At 46.0% G+C, this 12,421-nt stretch overlaps 1 protein-coding gene across 10 annotated transcripts in view; it reads left to right on the top strand.

Annotated features, from left to right (window-relative positions):
* LOC6574961 overlaps positions 1 to 12,421 on the top strand; it is a 111,259-nt gene that overhangs the window by 28,447 nt on the left and 70,391 nt on the right. For 3 of the 10 annotated variants that reach the window (XM_015167759.3, XM_015167757.3, XM_015167754.3), the window contains exon 1: positions 11,405 to 11,505. The exons of 2 other annotated variants lie outside the window; for them this stretch is intronic. The gene's annotated coding sequence lies outside the window, so the exon portion shown is untranslated. Of the gene's footprint in view, positions 1 to 11,396; positions 11,810 to 12,421 lie in introns of those variants that run through there. 5 more of the 10 variants (XM_044007895.1, XM_044007896.1, XM_044007894.1 and 2 more) reach the window with 4 other exon arrangements.

Raw genomic sequence — 12,421 nt, forward strand, 5'->3', positions numbered from 1 at the left:
GAGCATTCAAATTTAAAAAAATGTGTAACTGGTTTAATATTGCAGTTTTTTCTTAAGAAATATCAGCTAGTTAATATTTGCTTAAATATAAGTAAATATAAGAGCATGCTTTAATTATGTCTGATTCGTTGAACGTGTGATATTATAATGCTAAATATAAATTTAGTAACTTAGCCAACCAATAAAACCTCGTTAAATTAAGGCCTTTATGAAACTCATAGCAATTTCTGCATTACATTTGGCATGCCTGTTGACAACTACAAACACACATAAATACAAAAAGGCTTAGACATGCGCATGCTAACATTCCTGCATGCGTATTTTACAGCTGCATGTCATATTAAGAAACGTATGAATTTATTTGATTCTCTTCTTATCCAACGATATTTGTTTATTATGATCTTTACTAAAGCACTCCGTTTGTTATAATTAAATTCAACTCAAATGAATTCTGCTGGATATGTGGCAATGGAATGTGATTCAATATTAGGATATTCTCGTAGTTACTGTCAACAGAATGCTTAAACATTTTGTGTTTCGAAAAGGTGTGAAAATTGTGTGTGGGCTAGTGTTGGGCCTAGACCGCATGCCAATGACAGGGCTACCACGTTTACCTTTTCGGAGTCGCAGCTGACAGCACTAATGAGCCGCCACGCCCACCACCTACCGCCTCCCATACTCTAACTTTATGGCATTTGTTTTATGCAGTTTTTACATGGCCTTCGGTTTCTGCTCATTTTTCGTGTGCCACAAACTTTGACATAATTCTGGACGGGCCTGACAGCTTTTGGGCCAAAGCCAGAAAGTAACCAAAAAAAAAAAAAAAAAAACTACATACTTATATGTATGTATATATTTATATATATAATATGTATGGCATAGCCAGAAAGCAAAGTTTTTGGTATTGCAACTGGCTTTTTTTTTTTTTACTATGCAGCTCTGGTTTTTGTTTTTGCACAGCGAGCAAAAGTTGATAACGAGCAGGTGTTAAAATGTGACCGAGTGTAGGCTGCAAGCCAACACCGTGCCCCGCCCCACATCGCCCTTTCTGTCTGCCCTCGACTACCTGCCAGCCTGCGCTGGTGATTACAAGTTGTTGACACTTTGCAGTTTGTGGCGACAACTCAAAGCAAAAACAAAGTTGCCCCCGCTGCCGGCGCGCCCGCTGCCTGCCACCCACACCCGCCACCCGCAGCAGGGCGCTGGATGCCGTGTCCATGGGCAACATGCTGTCGCATTTGTCCCGCCGCTGCTGGGCTCGTCCTTGTGCTCGTCTTAAGCCCATTTGAGCTGCCAGCTTGTTTGTGGCTGTCACGCAGCGGCGTTGCCAGAGTATGTTGTGTGAATTGGCTGGCCATACTGTGGCAATGCGCCACCCCCTCGCCCTCCTCGACAGCCCTCGCTGCCCTCACTGCCCACGCCACGTCCCGCAGCTCTATGGCATTACGAGTTTAAGAGCCTCGACGCCATACGTTGACTTTTTAATGAGCTTTTGGTCGGGCAATTTGCCGAAAGGTGAAATTACGTAAAGAACCGCAAACGCACATAGATACACGTGTGAATGTGTGTGTGTGTGTGTGGGGAGGAGGTGTGTTTGAGGCGTGCCTTGGACTACTCTCCCCTCCCTCTCTCTCTCGCTCTCTCTCTCTCTCTCTCTCTCTCTCTGTCTACCCCACAATGCGAACATACAATTTTGATCAGTGCCCAAGTCGAATATCATTTCACATATCGTTAAAATTCGTTTAGGCGCAGCATACAAATTGCTACATTTCCGTTGGAAACTTTAGAGCCGCCCCGCCCACCATTTCAGCCGTGCACCACCATCGGCCTGCAACACCAGACCGCAGCACTCAACCACTTTAAAAATTTCCTGCGTGTGCTGCTGTGGCATCAGCGTCGTTGGCTCCAAATTGAATGAAATTGAAAAATTCAACGCAACAGCAATTCCATTACACGTTTTTCCTGGCTCATTTTCACCGCGTTTGCCACGCCCCCACACACCGCCCAATTGCCGCCCCCATTCACCTGTTTGACTCCAAATTTATTCATTACATGCAATTTTTTTTTAGCTGCTTTCACTTTCGTTTATCTGGTTTCACGTATTTCTTGAGCTTTTCGCTTTTAGTGAGTCTCAGCCGCAGCCGCAGCCGCACTCGCCTCCTCCTGCCGTAAGTCGAGCTCCTACTCCTGCCACTGCCGCTGCCGCTGGCTCCGCAGTTGTCGTTGTCGACGCATTAGGCTGGCAATCAGAAATCATGTGTGAAATGAAGAAAAAAAGAAAAAAGAAAATGAAGAAAATTCTGTTACGAAATGAAATGAAAATCGCGTTGCGAACAGGCAGAAGGAAAACAAAAACAAGGCTATTGACGCTGCCACTGCCGCAGGCCCTACACAAGCATTTATCTTCAAGTGTCTTCAAGTGTGTGTGTGTGTGTGTGTGGCTTCAATTACATTGGCAATCGCTGCGGTAACAATACCGGAATGTATCGTTAGGCCCAGGGCGTGGCTAACAACTCGTTGCGTCCATTCCAGGCACATCTAATCAATATGCATAAATAAATAAACGTTTACAAATAACAGACAGGAGGAGCAGGAGCAGGAGCAGGAGCAGTAGCTGGAGCAGGAGTGGTAGCAGTGGCAGTTGCAGGCAGCCAAGGCACATTCAGGCACAGGAGCAGCTAGCCACATGGCATTATCTGGAGATCTCTCTGGGATGCATCACATTTCACATTTGCAATCTGCATTTTATAAATATTTTTATGCGCAATCAACAATGGCAGCCGTCGGTTAGATATCCAGCATCCGCTGCTACAGCTGCTTCAGGCAGCATCTTGCTCCTGCTCCTGCTCTAGCTCCTGCTCCTGCATTTACTCCTGCTGCTACAGTGCGACATGCTGAGCATTTGAAATGTGTTGCACAGCTTCCTTTTAATGTCTAATATAAATGCCCGCTGTCACGCATTGACTTTGTGGGCTGTCGTCAATAAGCGTTCGATGTGTGCAAGTCCTGTGACAGGCGCCTTCCTTTGGCTTGTATTCCATTTGACATGCGTTGCACTGCAGCTGCAATTGCCAGCTTATGCTTATCGTCTAAGCAAATAAAAATTACCAAGTAATGTCTCTCGATTGCAACTCCGACTCTGGCCACATCCTGTAAGCTGTCCTGACCACATTCCCTTTGGCTGTGTCGTTGCCAACAGGAAGTGTGTTTGTCTTCGCTTTGCATTATTTATTTGTTTTGATATTCTAATATAAGTCTGTCAACCTTCAGGACAATTCTCATCTTCTTTGTATCTTTATTAAGCTCATAAAACTAAAGTGAATTTCCATGAATAATTGAAGCTTGAAATTCAAATTGATTTATCAGATCACATTTACTCATTAATAAGAATTAACTTGTATTGTTTTCGACATCAGCAATTAAATGAAATTATTTTGACACATTTATAGAGTCCTTATGTTCATTTCAAGTCACTTAACTTACTTGCCATATGGAGCAAATTATTAAATTGCTGACAGCATTTAAGACTCGTGTGGCCAAAGCCGAATGAAAATATACCAAAAAAATGCAGATGAACCATGTTGAGCGTGTGTAAATGTTTGAATGCCTTGTAGGTATGTATGTGTGTGTGTGTATGCATACATGTAATTTTGGTTAGTTGATGTCGCCCACAAACTTGCATACTAAATAAGCCGGCTGGCTGTCTGTCTGTCTGGCTGGCTGGCTGTCTGGGTGGGCGCAGCCTCATGCATTCCACATTCGCAGGAGGCAGCCGCCACTCATTTGTTTTCCTTTGCGCCCAAAGGCGAGCGACAACAAGAAGCAGAGGGCAGGGAGAATGAGTGGAAGCTAAAGCTAGGACATGCTCAGTCATACTCGCACACACACACACACATACAGTCACACAGTTAGACACATGCAATTACGACCGCACAGCATTGTTGCAATTGCACGGGAAATAGACTTTTTGAATGCAAATGCGAATGCGAATGCGAATGCGTTGCACATATCGCAAGGAAGACGCTTGGAAAAAGTTGCATCAGAAACGCAAGCGCAAAGAAAGAATCCCGCAGCAATACGTTTCTTTTCTTCATGCTCTTCTTCTCCTTTTTGCTTTCATTTCTTCTGCCTAGCTTGGTGCAAGCAATTCTATTTTTCTTTCTTAGTTTGTGCCTTTGCTTTGAGTTCATTTTTGTGTATACCCTGTACCCGCTGAAGGTGTTTAAAAGGCAGCATATTGAGTGTGTACAAAGTATGCATCGAGTCATGTCTACATACATATGTATATGGAGGTCCATTTCTACCATCTGCAGATCATATTAACCAAAGATCAGATATACAAGGCTTTATACAAATAGGTTCAATCTGAACTAAGAATCAATCGGAGCTTAGACTGCCTTCTGGTGTATACAGAGTTACCATTCTTACACCTCCTACTTATGTAGTTTCAAGATCACTAAATTTATCCCAAACTAATTATAACCAAAAACTTTCCCAAGCTATCGAGACTGAAAGTGCCGCTTAGACCTTTCCACAGGGTATCTGTAAGTTGAGTACTCACGAGTACAATACTCTTATTTTTTTTACTTTTCTTACGGCCCCATTGGGGCGAGGGCAGCAGAGCCTCGGCCTCAGACAACTGCTTGCTATTCCACATGCAACATGCCGCATCCTTCTTCTGTGGCTGCTCTTGTTCTTGCTTGTTCTTTCGGTTGCATTTGTAGTTGTTCCCCTTGCTGTTATTGTTGTGGTTGTGGCTGTTGTTAGTGGGCCGCATCTTCATGTTTCTTCATGTTGTCAACGTTGTCGTTGCAGCTGATGCTGATGTTGTTGTTGCTGCTGCTGCCGCTGCTGTGTTGTAATTTTTGTTGTTGTAGTTGCGGGCGGTGAAGCTGTCTCTAAATCCGTGCTACTTAAATTGTCCCTAAAATCCTCGTGGCAATTCTTTCGCCATGAAGCACATGCAGCTTTTGTGTTCTGTATGAGAATTTAATGACATTCTTAAGTTGTCATCAGTGGTTTAGTGGTTGGCAGCACAGGAGTCGACTCGACTCGCTCGGCTCGCCCCGACTCGCCCCGACTCGACTCGACTCCACTCGAGTCGACTCGGCGAACTGCATCCGCAACCGAAAACTGGAACTTAAATAGGTGCTGGCATTGCCTTTCGCCGCTGCCAGCCTTCTTAGCTAGCCCAACTTGTTATCCTTGTCGTAGTTGCTGTTGTTGTTGTTGCCGCTGAGAATATTAAATTGACTGGGAGCAAGAAAATGAGTAGAATCATTAGCGTACACTCCATGCAGCAGCCGCACAAACACCGAGTCCTACAAATAGCGCCCACATATTGCGCAAACGCTGCTGCACCTATGCCCGCTCCACCTGCTCCTGCTCCTTGTGCTGCAACTTCAGCTCTTAATCCTGCTGCTGCTGCCGCTGCTGCTGCTGCTACTTCTGCTGTGGCTGCCATGTCGCCTTTTGAAGATGAAGTCATATCAGCATTAGTGTCGGCTGTCTGCTGTCTGCTGGTCGCCTTCGGCTGTGGCTGTGGCTGCAGCTGGGGTTGGGGTATGGGGCAGGGGCTGGAACTGGGGCTGGGGCTGTCGGCTTTCCTGCTTTTTGGGCACATTTCTTTCTGAGCAGCCAAGACGTTAGCTAGCAACAAAGGGCGCTTGCAAGACATTTGCATTTGTGTTTTTGGGGTCAGATCTCAGATATGAGACATGTAAGCAGTTGCATATGATTGTGCAGCGCTGCCTTCGGGGGTACAGCGAAGCGAATTTAATTTCAATTTAGCAGCAAAACATTTGCGCTGCGCCTGTCAAGTATTTTACATTTGCCATTTTCCATTTACCCGTTTCCCCGCGTCCCATCTCTCAGCTCCCCTCTCCCCTCTCCACTCTCCCTTCTCCCATTTTCCATTTGCATTTATTTTTGCGCTGCATGCGCAAATCTTTGCTATTTGTACAAGAGACAGCCGCTGACTAGAAAAAGCCGCGCGCATTTGAATATGCAATTTGCAATTTGACTTGACGAGGCCAAAAACCGCGAGACGAGCCGAGGCGCGGAGAGGCGCGGGGAGGCGCAGCGTGGCGGGACGAGCCGGGGCCAGCAGGGGCGAGGCGTGGCGCCACCAACAATTGAAGAGACCCCGCGACGAGCCCGAGTTAATCTGCAGGCTTAAGAAATGCCAGACAGTTGCCAGCGGAGAGCGTTACAGTTACAGTTCCACATAAAAGCTGCATGCGGCGACATTTTATCACAGCACGACGTTTTTTTTCTCTTCTTCTTTTCTCTGTTTTTGTGACCCGCTCGTCCTTTTCAGTGTCCTTGTGCCTTGGCTGACATTTCAGGCGCAAGATTTATGCACTGGGTCTGCAGCTGAAGACAGCTGTCGTTGGCTGGTGCTCTCTCTCTCTCCCTCTCTCTCTCTCTCTCTTTCTCTTCGCTCCTAATAGCTTTTTATCCGCGTGCATGAAATATGCCGCTAAAATGTGAAATAGAGCCCCGAGAATATGGAAAGTGTCAATCCAAGTTTTTGTCAATTGTCAGCCGCAACTAAATTGCAATAGGCTTAAGGGGACCCAAAGAGCGAAAGGCAGACAGCGGCTGGCAGATGAAAAGCGAAAGCTGAATTGGCCCCAGCTCGAACGTGCAGCAAACTAAGTACATTTAAGTTTTCTTGACACGCCACTGACAAGTACACACACACATGCAGACCGATACGCACACACACAATTAAGTCATGATAAATTGCTATTGTATGCGTTTTCAGTCATAAACGCAGACGGCAGCCCAAAATGAAACAATAAGCCACGTCCGTCAAGTCAACTTGAGGCGACAAGAGTCGAGGCGAGTCGAGTCGAGTCGAGTCGAGTCGAGTCAAGTTATGAACGGAAGCAGACAACACACACACACATGTACACATACACAAAAATAGAGACACAGACAACACTTCGTCACAGTCACAGTTACAGACAAAGCGACTAGACAGCCCTGACGCCCGACTCTTTTGTGTGTGTGTGTGTGTGTACGCTAGAGTTGCTCCGTCATGGCCTGGGTACGGCCCGGCCTGAAACTGACGGCTTTTGGTGTTGGCAAATGTTTTGAATTCATGCGTTCTGTCAAGCAATTTACCCCAAGCGCGATCCACAGACCCGACCCAAGTGGCTGCCTGGCTGCCTGGCTGACTGTTTCTCTGTGTGTCTGTGTGTCTATGTGTGCATCTCCCCGGATGAATGTGTGAAGAGCTGTACAGGTACAAATAACTGTTTTTCAACCATTTGCCATCAACCTGCCTGGTGCAATTTGAGCAACACACAATACAGCTTTATTGGCCACGGCGAGCGATGACATTGGCTTATCAAGCGCATTAATATCTCCGAAAACTGTTGAACACATTATAGGCATTGGCTTAATTAGTTGGAGATTTATGGGTAAGCCCGGCAAAGCTGTAATAAGCTTTTGCAAATCAATTTCGATTTTTATGATTTATAATTATTTTATGGTATATAAATAAATAAATTGAAAAATTTGTAATGTTCTTAGGTAATAGTTGTTACAGAAATTATACAGGCAAGCTAAAGAGAACTTTCCAGCCATATATACAAAGCTTTAATGTGCTTTCGAATAATTGTATTCATGTTTTACATATAATACTTACATTTTTTTAAGTTTTCCTTATGTTATTTTATTGAAAAAAAAAAAAAAAAAAGAAATCCCAGCCATATTCATTGAGCACTTTTCATTCAGTAATTAAGTTAAATTTTCAACAAGTCTCATTGGCATCCCTTTCAAAAGTTCGCTCGCATAATTGCGAACGTGTGCTTACACTTGAATAGACCGGCAGCTCATTAGTCTATCAAAATTATTCAATAGACCATTTGCCCCCAGAGAATTGAACCTTTTTAGCAACAATTTCACTTGCCCGGGCTCCTTGAACAATGCGATTAAAATTTTATTTAAATGAATTTTGTGCTTAGGTTTCTTCCGGTCGCATGTCCCTACAGCACGTGTGTGAGTGTGAGAGTGTGTGTGCTTTTGTGTGTGTTTATATAGCGTATACGCAAAGGGTTGTATTTTGCTGTTGTTGTTGTTGTTGTTAACTCCATAGTCGGGCTGCCTTTTTGAGGCAACTAACAGGCGCTCCATTATACGTGTCCTCTGACCGTAGCCGTTCGCTGCATAGTTCCGAAAGAAATTGCCCAATGTTACCTTTCAGCCAGTTGACTCCGACCGGCTTCTGATGAGTTGCCCTTATTGAAAGGTGTTCGTTTGAGTGGCTCGACTTGTACCTGGCCCAAGTGCACACAATTTGCCTTGTATGTCCCTTTCATCAGGCCGCTCGTGTGTGTGTGCGTGTATGCGAGTGTTTATTGCTGGAAATTAACATTTTCACCATACAGCTCACACACACACATACATACACATAATTTGATGCATCACCCAAAGAAAAGGTCTTAAATGTGCTCGGATTTTGATGGTGTGCTAGGAGCAGGAGCTGTGGACTGTGGGCTGTGGGCTGGCTACGCGTCAATTAGCTGAGCACCGGATGGCTTGGCAAATGTTAAAGTTTTGCTTCACTTGACTAAGTGACTGAGTGACTGAGTGCAATTGTCTTGACTGGCGCTGACATGGATACGCATTGTTGTCACGGCTTCCTGGTTGTTGGCGCGCGCGCCTTACTCCAAGTGGCTGGCCAGGCTGCTTGCCTAACTGCCTGCACCACTGCCTGTACCACTGCCTGCCTCGCTGCTGCTTCTAATTATGCGCCTTCTGCAGGGCAACAAACCGCTGCCCATTGGAGCGCGGGGCAAGTGGGCGCTCAAGTGCCTGCAACTGTCACAGTTGCGTTGAGATTTCTGCTTCAAGCGCCAAGAAATGCAGCTACCTATTTTGTATGTATGCGTCTGTGTGTGTGTGAGAGTGTGTGAGTGTGTGCTACGTGTTTGTGACGTTGTCCGTGTGCGAGTGTGGCTTGCCTCTGATGTTTTTTAATTTCGCGCAAAATAAGCAATTCTCACGTATTCATCTGTGGCTCGACGTCCTGTTGTGTCTGCTCCCAGCCCGGCTCCAAATTCAATTTCAGCAGCTGTTTGGCCCGCGTTGCCATGGGGCGGCTGTGGTGCCACCTGCACCGCACAAAGCAGAGCACCGTGTTTTGTACATCAAAGCATCCAAAATTTTGCAGTCAGCTGCTTGTTGTTGTGCGTATATGTGTATATGTGTGTGTGTGTGTGTGTGTGTGTGTGTGTGTGGCAAGCTCTGCTCTGGTTTTACAGGATGTCTCTGCATTCACTTTGTTCACTTTTGTTTATTACACGAATTTGTTTTATTTTTCTACACAATCGATTGAAGTTTTTTTCTCTTGCTCGCTTTTGTTTTATCTCCTCCTGCTGCTCCACCTACTATGCTGGTGTGTGTGATTGCCTTCTCTTTGATGTACGCCTCTAAAACAAAGACGTATTTTCGTTTTTCGCGCCCATTTTGCTTAAAGAACTTTAATCTTGATCTCTATGAAATCATAAGGAATTCTTGCTAAATATTATAATTAAACTGATGGCATTGATAGAAACATTGGCAAAACTTATTATTTAATAATTATTATTTAATATTCTAGTAAGTATGCTAAGCTTCTCCCCTCTCAGCGGGCACCGTCTCAAGTTTTAAATTACTGTGATTTGCAAGTAGAGCACGATGAGAATGTTTGATTGTGTTCTGATTCCACATAAAACGAAGAGTTTTATTTATTTTTTATTTTCTATGAGCTTATAGCTTTAAGCATATTACGTGAAATCAAATAAATTTTGGTCTTAAGAATTACAATAAAACAACATTTAATATATTTAATATATACTCAAATACGTTTCAGAAGTTTCGTAATTAAATTAATGTTTTATTGTTTCCTTACAGGTAAGTCCGGCAGCTTTTCATCGTGCACACCTTGCCTCAACTATCGTGAGTACTTCGGCCGCTTGGCTTGCTGGCTAATTATATCTTTATTATTATTTCATTAAAATAATTATAACTGATATTGTGGCCGAGTTCGGATTCACAAATGGGCAAATCGTAGTCGAGAGGAAGTCGTTAATGCCCCAGTCGGTGCTGTGCCTTCGCCCCTTGGGGTAGGGCTGGGCCGGCCTCAAAAGCAGGCGGCTGGGTAGCTGGCAATACTTTGATTTCGTGCGATAATAATTGCGTGCCCTCATGCGCCTGCCGAAAAGCAAATCCGATTGCTACGTGCAACTATGCGTCATTATGAAACGCGAGTGGGTTGCGGCCGGCTGGGTGGGTCAGCGCCGGCTGCTCAGTCGTGCGTTCAACGGCCGGGCGGGCTTTATGGATTTATTGCGTTGGCGACACGTTGACATGCCGCGTGCCAGCGTCCTCTAGTCCTCAAGTCTTGAGTCCATTTCTGAATGCCGGCCCCGAGACCCCGTGCGCCCAAAGGCAAACTCGAGCTCATTGTTTTATGGGTCGCTGCTGCTCGAACCCGAGCACAAAACGGCTGCAGGTTGCACGCGGAAGGTGGCAAGCGCCAAAGGCGCGCAGCACCTACGACATTGCGGCTTCTACATTTTTGTCCAATTACCGCAAGGCTTGCGTCGCACCAGTCGAACGCTGCGGGCAGTCGCGGCGTATACGTTACTTTTATTGGACACTGCCACGCATCGCGGTGGCCGTCGTGAGCTTTACTTGCCTAGGCCAACACGGAAAGCTTTCTTTCTAACTGTGCGGCCTACGCTGCGAATGCGATATCAAAACAAAACGGATAATTGCAGCGCCGCTCTCTCGCTCTTTACGGCTGTCTCTCTCTCGCTCTCACTCTCTGCCGTACTCACTCCGGTTGCATAGTCTCCACTCGGCCACCTGTGTGGATGGAGGTGGGCTGGGGATTTGTTGATTGCACCACTTGACACACATTCGAGAGCAGCGACTCGTAATTGTAATTGATTCATGAGCACTGCAAATTAGCGCACTCGCTGCTCACTTCCACTTGGCTCTGGCCCTAATTGATGGGATTCGACATAAAGCGGGAAATCGAATCGCAATTGAATTCGCGTTCCGTTCAAGTGCAGCGCAATCAACGTACTGTGGACTCGCTGAAAGAATTGTCAGTTTTGCATGCTAAGCATGCTTAACATAATTGTGCTACTTACTTTATAAACATAGATGTCAAGTTGCGAGTCGGCATTCTCCTGAGTCTCCTGCGGCACGCACAGTTTGGGAGCCACTGTGGCCAACTCTACACACAACAGATTTTGGCGCCAAACGCGACGGCTCTCCGCTCCAAGGCACGAGCGCACCTCTCGTGCCGAGCTGCCGACACGAGCGACACACTGCCGATGCGAGCCGAGTGGTCGGCTGGCAGGATACACGAAGGCAGCAGGCGTAAGGACAGAACAGTTTGCGACTAAGACTCGTGTGGAACGGACGCGCGGCCAATGGCAAGCGTGCTGCGTACGCGTGCGAACAGAATTACGAATACTCGACAGCTCGTCCAGCATATGTGTGAGTGGCCTTAGACGACAATTGATGCAAATGAATTGTGACCCGGCTCGGACCCCACTAACACTGATTGGTGCTCCGTGCGTGTCACAGGCAATGCCCAACGCCAGCTCAAAGAGTCTTGTGCGTGTCAAAGTCCAAGCACCGAACGTAGCTGGAAAAGAAAACGTGAACGTGAACGTGAACGTGCACATGGAACGTGGAGTGATCGTGCTGCCAAGTGCCAAGTGAAACAACAAACAACAAACAGCCAGGCAGGCAGCCAGGCAGCCAGCGCACAGCGTGTAAATCACCGAGTGTCAGCAGAGTCAGTCGAGTGTGATTTTCATATGATTTAAGCCAGAAAAACAACCCGAAAAAATGCCAAAAAAACACAGAGATTTGCGCTCTGGCTGCTGTTGCTGCATATGCTATATAATTTAATTTGGCAAATGTGTTGGAAAATTGTAGAGCAAAGCGAAAAAGCGCAACGCCAACAAATGAGACACTGGGACAGGGAAAGGCATAGGGAGAGAAACTAGTGCTGGGACTGGGACTGAGACTGGGACTGAGACTCGCTGAAGCTGAAAAGAAAAGGCAACCAGCTCCTCAAGAGTTGCCCCGCCATCAGCGAAGATTGCTGCTACTTACAGCTTAAGCCTAATGGGTTAATGTGGTTCCCCACTTGCTCTCAGCCAGCTGAGTGCTAAGCCAAACATTGTTTTCGTCTGTTCGTCTATAGCGAACATACATACATACGTATATAGAGAGTTGACTATATAACAGAGGAGGCGTGCTACATTCGTTAATTGTATGCATAAAACTTGCCAAACCAAATGTGTGTGCGTGTGTGTGTGTGTGTGTGTGTGTGTGTGTTGTTGTGTTTTGTGGCACAGCTTTTGCAACAACTTTTTGGGCGCTGCTTCAATTACTGCCAGCC

The sequence above is a fragment of the Drosophila mojavensis genome, unplaced genomic scaffold (genome assembly GCF_018153725.1).
Source record: "Drosophila mojavensis isolate 15081-1352.22 unplaced genomic scaffold, ASM1815372v1 contig_231, whole genome shotgun sequence".
NCBI classification, from domain to species: domain Eukaryota; kingdom Metazoa; phylum Arthropoda; class Insecta; order Diptera; family Drosophilidae; genus Drosophila; species Drosophila mojavensis.